This window comes from Chrysochloris asiatica, unplaced genomic scaffold (assembly GCF_000296735.1).
Source record: "Chrysochloris asiatica unplaced genomic scaffold, ChrAsi1.0 scaffold00074, whole genome shotgun sequence".
In the NCBI taxonomy this organism is placed as follows: domain Eukaryota; kingdom Metazoa; phylum Chordata; class Mammalia; order Afrosoricida; family Chrysochloridae; genus Chrysochloris; species Chrysochloris asiatica.
In genome coordinates, this window is record NW_006408592.1 from 3,630,097 (window position 1) to 3,639,519 (window position 9,423).

A 9,423-nucleotide genomic window follows, 5' to 3' on the forward strand; every position below is an offset into this window, starting at 1 on the left:
AATTCTTTGCACATTTCTTCATAATACTTGACTTTTTCTTCTGAAGATGTCCTTGACAACCAGCTGATATGAAGTGAGGGGAGATGCACATGAACGCACATACTTGCAGATAATACCTGGGTGACCTGGCTTCAATGGCTGGATGATCAGAACTCAACTAGAGGAAGAAAGAAGAGGAAAAAAAAGAGTAATCACTACAATTTGATGAACTTGGCCTATACTTACGGATGTAGTAGCTCGAAAGAGGGAACGAATCTTTACAGCGAGGATCACTCCCACCCCCTCAGTGCATAGGGTTGACAGGGATGTGCAACTTAGACATTGGCTACCCAAAATGGGAAGGAGGAGGGGTGGGCTACAAAGGCAAGAAGTGACTGGCTAACAAGCTTTCAAGAAAGAGCCTAGTTCCAGAGGGTGCGGGTGAAGGTAGAATCTCCACTGAGTGATTTCTAATCTGTCTGGACAGGGCTGGTGAAAGGAGATGGGAATAAGACTCTGTGGTTCAATAGTGAATAATTGCTATCAGGACTGACTATAAGAGTTGCAAATGTAAAGGTAGATGCTGTGTAACAAAAGGAGGGGAGTGGGTGATCTTGCAGTCCAGGAGCTGAGGACCCTGGGACCATCAAGGGAGAAGAGCAAAGTGCAGTACTTTATCCAGAGAAGTAGTGACTCCAGAGATGGAGGCAGAGATGATGATGTGGAGAGATGGAGCAGCTGGGGACTCTAGACTCATAGAGGGAGTGTACCGTGCACTGATGGCTGTGGGGACAGGCTTGTGGGATGTACTCTTTGGTTGTTTGATAGTGCAGGGAGGGGATTCTAATCATTACAATGAAACAAATACGATAGGATGTATGTAAACCTGATGTTCTCCCATGTAAAATATCACTCGATTTACAATAAAACTAAAAAAAAAAAAAAGATGTCCCTTGAAATTTTCTGTTCCCCTTTTTTACTTCCTCATTTTTCCTTTTGCTTTAGTTTTAGAATCCCTTCTAACATTCATTTTGGTCTTATCCTTCTTTCCTGTCTTCTTAATGAACTTTTTCTTTATTCTGTACTATGTTCTTGCTGTCATCCCACAACTCTTCTGGGCTTCATTCGTCAGTGTCTAATGAATAAAATCTGTTCTTGATATGGTCTCTGAATTCACATGGGATATGTTCAAAGTCATGTTTGGATCTCATGGACTTGTTTTAATTTTCTTCAGCTTCAGCCTGCACTTGCTTATGAGCATTTGATTATCTGTTCCACAGTCTGCCCTTGGCCTTGTTTTGGGTGATGATATTGAGGTTTTCTCACTGTCTCTTCCCACAGATATACTCAATTTGGTTTCTGTATTTTCCATCTGGGGAGGTCCATGTGGAGAGTTGACTTATATGTTGTTTAAAAAATGTGTTTGCAGTGAATAGATCATTTGTCTTGCCAAATACTATCATGCTATCTCTAGCATCATTTCTACCACCAAGGCCATATTTTCCAGCTACTGATTATTCCTCTTGGTTTCCAACCTTTGTATTACAATCAGTAATTATCAATATATCTTTATTTCATGCTGATCAATATCAGACTGAAGAAGTTGGTAGAATGCTCCAATTTAATTTTCACTGGTTTTAGTGGTTAATGCATAAATTCGAGTAATAATGGTATTAACTGATCTTCCTTGTAGGTGAATGGAAAGAGCTTCAATTTGTCATTCCTGGCATAGTAAACCATATTATTGTCAGATTCAAAATGGCCAATATCAGTCTATTTCAGCTCACTAATGCATAGGATATTGATCTTTATCAGTTCCATTTCATTTGTAGTAACTTCCAAGTGTCCTACACTCACATTTTGTTCTGATTATTAATGGATGCTTGTAGCTGTTTCTCTTCATTTTGTGTCCCATCAGCAAATGGCCCCGAAAGCTTTACTACATTCTTGTCATCATGGTCAACTGTAGTTTGAACAGGCAGCTCTTGCCCAGTCACACTATAAGTACCTTCCAACACGAGGGGCTCATCTCCTGGCATTATAGTTGACAATATTCTCATTATTCATAATGTTTTCATTTTTCTGGTACTAACTATGAATCACAATGTTTTATTATTATTCCTAAGTTGTTCAGTGGTTAAATCGTCAGAAGTATTCCACCTTTCTTTCCTAGTCTGTCTTAGTTTGGAAGCTTAGCTGAAACCTGTCCACAATGGGTGACCCTGCTCTTGTTTAAAATACCAGTGGCGTATCTTCCGGTATCACAGCAATGCTATTTAGTGAGCAGATTGACAGATAAATGAATATGAATTTATTAATATGACAGTCCTGAAGCTTAGATAAAATATATGGGAAAATAATGGAAAGCAAAGCAAAACAAACTCATTGAGGGTTTCACTTCTTTAAAATAAAAAATTTTTAAATCCTCCAGCTTTATGCAGGACACATTCATTTCAAAACAGTAAGCGTCTACTGATACTGTAGGTGCTAGGCATTGTGCTCGATATAGAGGACATAGAGTATTACCTGAATGAACAATAAATACAAAAATGTTCTAGGATTAAAGGTCTGCCAGCCATTGTCCTCCACATGCACGAGTTTTGATTTTACCATCTACCTTGCAGTCATTATCCTGACTGATAGAGAGAAATATCATGAGATAGTATAGAAATATTTCAGAGCTCAAAAGTTATGAGGGATCAGTTAAATTATTAGAAATTATATAAATAAATTCACTTATTTAGATATTCAGCATTTACTCAATATTGATCAGGATCGAGGGACATGTTGGGAGTTTATCATTAGTAGTAATATTAGTATTAATTGTCATTTTTGTTATTGTGATAATTTTATAAGACATGAAGAGAATCATTGTCAGAAGACTATCTGTCCTACTATGCACAGAATTATATGCTCACAAATTTACTTGCATTACCACTCACTCCTTCCTAACTCTGGTTCCAGAAATGTCTTGTTCAACGAAAACCCCTCTTTTTAGGTGAAGACCCTCTCTGCCAGAGTAGCAGTCTTAACTCATTACAAATTGAAAGCATTACTACACCTTCACAGTATGTCACTCTAGAAAACGTTCAGTAGGTATTATCCTCAGACTATGATGAGCCCATCTTTCTTTCCCACTCATAAGCCACAGACTGTTTCAGGTGACTGGACAGAAATACAGGCTGGTTATTGCAAGGATAATCTTTTTCACACTTACTTGAAATTCAGAATTTACTGACTGAAATGCAGATAATTTTTCTAGACTTAAACCCCTAGGACAACTCCCCTCACCCCCTCACCCCTAAAAAAAATCTTGGGTACAAGCTTGGCACTGTGTATTATTCATTACCATTTATTCTGGGTACATCCAACATTCTCGCTGGATAAAGAAATGGAATGGGATTCCTTACTCCAAAGCCTTAAGGGATACTCCTCTCCAGACCTAGGGCTTTGGTGAGCCAGCAGCTTGGGCTCCTTATCATCATCAAGAAGGCTTCTTTACTTTGCAAGATCAGTCACTAGCACTAATATTTAAAAAGCTGCTGCCTGAGCACAGCATTTTGCTTTGGGACATTCAAATAAGTCAAGCTGAAATCGTTTCCTCCAGAATGTAAGCAGTGGATTAGACATTAATAAGAGGGACTATCTGTTCTCTTTGGAGACCTAAATTGCCCTGAGTGTCCTAACTTAAGATTCCAGGCACATTTTCTCAACAAAAGCATCTTATGTTTGCATGATGCTCTACAGTTTGCAGAGCAGATTCATATCCATTATCTAATGTGCTCTTAGCACTAGTTCTGCAGGTGCATATAAAGTAAGAGGAAGTAGGCAATTAAATAGGCAACAGTATCTGCATTTTCAGAAGGAGAAACTGAACTCAGGAAGGTTACGTGACTTACCGAAAAGTATATGATAACAGGATGTCTGCGATGGTTGTATCCTATCCATTAAGATCCAAATGACTCTATGCATATATTTTTGTCTTTGATTTATAGTTTATAAAGAAGTTTCATGTGCATTATTTCATTTACTTCAGTGGTTGGGAATATCAAATAGATATTAGTTCCACTCCCAGCATCATTGTTTACTACCTATGTGATCTTGAACAAGCTCTCATTTCACTGACCTCAGTTTCCTTCCTGGTAAAGTAAGGGGAAGAATATCTTTCTTGCAAAGGCTGCTCTGTGATTCAGAGAGTCTACATATAAAACACCTAGTATGGACACTGACGCTTAATAGTTCAAACAAGGGCAGCTACCATTTTTATCATTAACCTTTCTATGAATTAAGAAGTGTTTTTCTCACTTTGAAAATAAGGGAAGGCAGAAGAAAATCTGTTAGATTTCTAAGGTCCTTGAGAGACATAATGTGTAAGTTGGTAGGATGTAGGAGATACAGGATTCTAGTTTAGCTACCATTATCAAAATTCTTGGCCCAGTTTTATCTCAGATGAAGAAATTTAACACTTTGGGCTTCCAGAAGGTTTTCTAGTGACCAGTTTAGGTTTCAGAAGAATGGAAATGACAGCAATAAAATTGTGCTGTGTGTTCCTTTTCACTTTCTCTAGGAAGCAGCCCTCCTCTGTTAACACCTTTAATATACTGAAGTTAGCCTGCTATCAAATCAAGTTCCCTCTGTTGCAGGTGCCAGATCATGTGAGGAGGAGCTCACAAAGGTGTTGCATTTGTATTTCAAAATGACCTGGTACTCCCCAGGGTGCCACTCTTTACCATACAGAGCTTTTGAGAGAGTGTAATTGTGTTGAGATGTGTTACCTCATCCACTTATATTTACCCCAGACTGGTGAAGCCTGGCAGATCAAATGGGAAGGTGTTGGCAGCAAACAGAAAGAGTAAGAGGCAATACCAGTGTCGTCTCTACTGGGACAATTGTTACATTGGATCATGTGCCTTATTCATGAGAAATGCCACGGATGAACTTTCAGTTCAGGGTGAGAGAGGGAGCTGGAAGTCCCCACAGTGCAGTGGGACACTATGTTTAACATCTCCAGATCCCCTCATATGTGGGAGACATCCCACTGTAACTCATTTTTTACATCCCTCCCAAGAAATAGATGGGAGCACTGAGGCAGATAATCCAAGACTCATTTATATATAGTTTTGAAAACCATTTAATGAATTTTTCAGCAAATTGACCTTTTTAATTTAGTTTTGCTCAGACTCTAAATTTTCAAACCACATTTTTCTTAATGAACAGAGTAGCTATAGCGATCTCTAGGGGCCTGGAAAAATTATTTTTTAAATGAACTTTAAACCAGTAATGCATATACCAAAAACCAAAGCAAACCTTTTGCCATGAAGGTGATGCAATAGGACAGCGTAGAACTCTTCCATGGGGTTCTAAGGTTGTCTGTCTGTTAGTCTTTACAGAAGCACACTGCTTCACTTTCTTCCATGGGAAGACTGGGGATTTGAGTCACAAACTTTTCCGTTAGCAGCCCAGCACTTAATCCGCTATGATACTAGGACTGTTTTAGGAAATCATAATAAATTTTCCCATTTCTTATTGAATGTCTATAATATGGGAGGGATAGGGACAGCCTTGGTGAAGCAGCAGATAGGACTCCCCAGTCTGGTTGGGGAAGCCAAGTTACTTCAGACAGTTATGTAAAGTAGATATTGCTCAGACAATTATGTAAACTAGTTTCTACCTCATGAAGATGTTGTTAAACTTTGACTGAATTACATTTCCACTGTGTAGGGCAGTAAAAAAACAACAACAACAAAAAGTCCTCATACTTTCTTCAAATTAATTTTTTCCTGCCTCCTGTGCTTGCATATCCCACAAATATTCTCTTCTGTACTGATCAGTACAGATATAAAGCACAGCCTCTTTCCTAGTTTTCCCCTCAAAATTTTATTTCTTTCAGCAGTGGAGAAACTTGTTTCTGCTGAAATTTCTAACATGATTCATAGATCATACAAATTATCTACTTCAAAATTAGACTACTAAGCAAATGTGATGACTGGAGCCCTGGTGTGGCACTGTAGGTCAGTTTGAACTGCAAGGTTGGTGTTTCAAACTCACCAGCCACTCCTCAGAAAACCCTGTACAGGGTCACTGTGAGTTAGAACTGACTTGGCAGCACTTGACAGTAATAACAATGTGATGGCAGAACTGTGGTTGCCTTGGCAGGCCAGACCAAATGACTTTGTGGGCCTTATATTACCCGAAGTTCGGCCGTTCCCCACCCCTGCTTTAGATAGTTGAAGTGTTCAAGTAACTTTTCTGATGAACTAGATTGTCACACAGACGGGCTCACATTTGAGATCATGCTAACTTCCTCTGTACTTCTGCCTTGGAATTAGTTTCCCCAGATTCCACTTTCGAAAGTCTTCTCTCTCTTCTTCTTCAATAGGTGCTCTCTTTCTCTGCTTGTCTTACAGTAAGCAGTTCCTTCAGACAAGATACTCTTGCCAGCAGTGATGGTGAAGCTCCTATAGGTGACTTGGGCTTATCAAAACATCTCTCTTTGCATTTAAAGCAGATTTCCTACTATAAGGGCTTTCACAAGAAAGAAAATGCCACCTTTCCATATTGTTATAATCATAATGTTGTTGTTAAAGTGCCATTGAGTAGGTTCCAACTCATATCGACCCTGTATAGGGTTTCCGAGGAGTGGCTAGTGGGGTTGAACCACCGACCTTGTGGTTCAAACTGACCTCGCAGTCCAGTGCTTATCCTTCAGCACCACACCAGAACTTCATACTCATAATACAAGAGTGTAAATATGATGAGAGCTATGTGAGAGTAAGTCATGGAGTATTCCTATTAGGGTTTCCATTCATACATGCATGGGTTTGTTCCAAATAAAAATGTTTAAACATGTCTCTGCAATCAGTAGAGAAGTTTGTTTTTTTCCTTTTCTCCTACATTGAAAATATAGTAGAAGAAGCTTGGCTCTTAGAGTAACCAAATCTGGTTTCAGACCTTAGTCCTATGGTCTTCTGCTCAGGTAGCATTGGGACAGAAGTAAGTTGTCTTCTCTTGTCTCTCTTTTTTTTTAAGGAATTTCAGTTATTATACTATAATAACAAGGTTAAGCAGAGTGACTGGCATATGAGTTCTCAAATAATGGTTGTCACTTGTAATGTTCAGCAAATTGAGCCCAAGATTGGAAGCAGAGCTTGGGTCAATATTTATATGTATGAGTGCTTAATTTTATTTGTGAGTCTAAAATAAATTAATGAAACTTCTGGAGTCTTGTTCCTTATATATATATATTCCTTCTGTGTACATATATATCATTGTAGGGCGGTTAAGTATAAACAGTCCTCCTATTAACTATCAAAGAAGAGATTAATATAGCTATATCGATAAATGCTCTCAAGAAACCAGCAAGACCAGGGGAAATTTCAGCACAGACTATGAACATGATTGTGTGAAGCAGGAAGTCATGGCAACGCGGTGAGCAGATGAAAATGACAAATATATTGCCCCACCATATGGAACTTCAGTGTGCAGATTGTGCTCACATAGTACTGTTCAGCTTCTTTAACCCCTTGTTGTAATTCTTTGTAATCTAGAGGAAACAAATCCACTCACTCTGTAGAGTGAGGTCAAAGAAAAGCTTTGCTCATGCCTCCAAATCCAAATGTTATGTGTTCTTAAAGAGCTTTGCATTTTCTACAAGAAAGAGTTGTTGAGATAGTCTAAAAGAGAACCGCCCAGAGGCTGTGACATTTAAAAGTCAATGCTAAGTGCTGTCGTCTTAAAGAAAGATCCAGGAGACGCTGCCAACATTTATATTTCATATTGCTTGTGGAATTGCTTTCAATTTCATTTTCGTTAGGTCCCCATACAGTAAAGATTCCTTGGGTTGCTATGGAAAATGTGCTCTTAAACTGACTGTTATGGAAACTAGTCACATATGGTAGAGAGGCATAGCATGGCAGAGAATTTGCATAACTAATTTAAGCATTTTAGTGAACAGTACAATCTGTGCATGGAAAGCTAAGCAGTCTGATGATTTTTTAAATATTTTATTATGCCCAAGAGTATCAAATATTAGTATCTGTACTTATGTTGTAAGCTGTTGGCTCCCCCCTGATTTCAGATATCTATTCACACAGTATGTGACTATAAACCTGTGTCATTTCGTCTGAACTTGTCAGCACTTAAGGTGAATCCGTTTCTTGATCTTTACAGTCACATTTCATTTATCTCAAATCCCAAGTATTAATCCTCTTTGTCTTACAACACAAGAAAGATTTCATTAAATCAATTTATATTTATTTAACACTAAATTATTCAATTCCATTTAATATATTCTAAGGATGCTGCTATGTGCCTGGATCATGCTGTTTTTATCTTCAGTCACTGAAGTGCTTCTGTCCATAGTTTTTCTTGTAATAAGGACTAATAAATGGTAGACAGGGAACAACTATGGAACTGTTAAGACTCAGCTCCAGATTTTCATGCCACACTTGTCCTGACCAAATTAGGTTGTCCACTCTGTTCCAATGATACTCTGCTCACTGTTAAGTGCCGTTGAGCTGGCCTGACTCGAAGTAACCATGTTGGAGTTACTGGTGTGTTTGAACTGCCAACCTTGCAGTTACAGAAGATTGCCTATCCTCAATTCCACACCAGGACTCTGTTAACAGTGTAATTCAAATGTCTGCATTATTTCAAAATAACAGATTTCTTTGTCTTTAAAAAAATTCTTTCTCCTATTAGTTCCTGAGTTCCATAAGAGGAATTATCCATGTTTCGCTCATAATCCACACAGTTAATAAAGCATAAGTAAGCATTTTTCTGGTATTCTTTGTTTTCAGCCAAGATCCATCTGACCTTAGCAATAATATCCCTCATTCCATGTCCTTTTCTGAATGCAGTTTGAATTTCTGGGAGTTCCCAGGCCTACTATTACAACCATTTTAAAATTAATTTCCACAAATATTTGCTTGCATGTTATATTAATGATATTGTTCAATGATTTCCACATTCCATTGGGTCACCTCTCTTCCAATCACTTGGTCAAGTAGCTGTCTGCCACATTTCCTGGCACAGATAAGTGAGTGCCCCCAGTGCTTCATCAGTTTGTTGAAATATTTCAATTTGTATTCTGTCAAATCCTGGACCCTTATTTTTCACCAATTCTTTCAGTGAAGCTTGGACTTCTTCCTTCAGTACCATCCATTCTTCATCATATGCTACCTCTGGAAATGGTTGAACATTGAACATTTGTTTATGGCATAGTGACTCTCTGAATTCCTTCCATCTGCTTTTGATGCTTTCTGCTTCATTCAATATTTTGCCCATAGAAATCTTCAATACTGCATTTCAAGACTTGAATTTTTTCTTTAGTTTGTTGAGCTTGAGAAATGCTGAATTTTTTCTTCAGTTCTTTGAGCTTAAAATTTCTTCTCTTTTTAGTTTTCCAACTCCAAGTTTCTGCACACTTCTTTATAATACTCTACT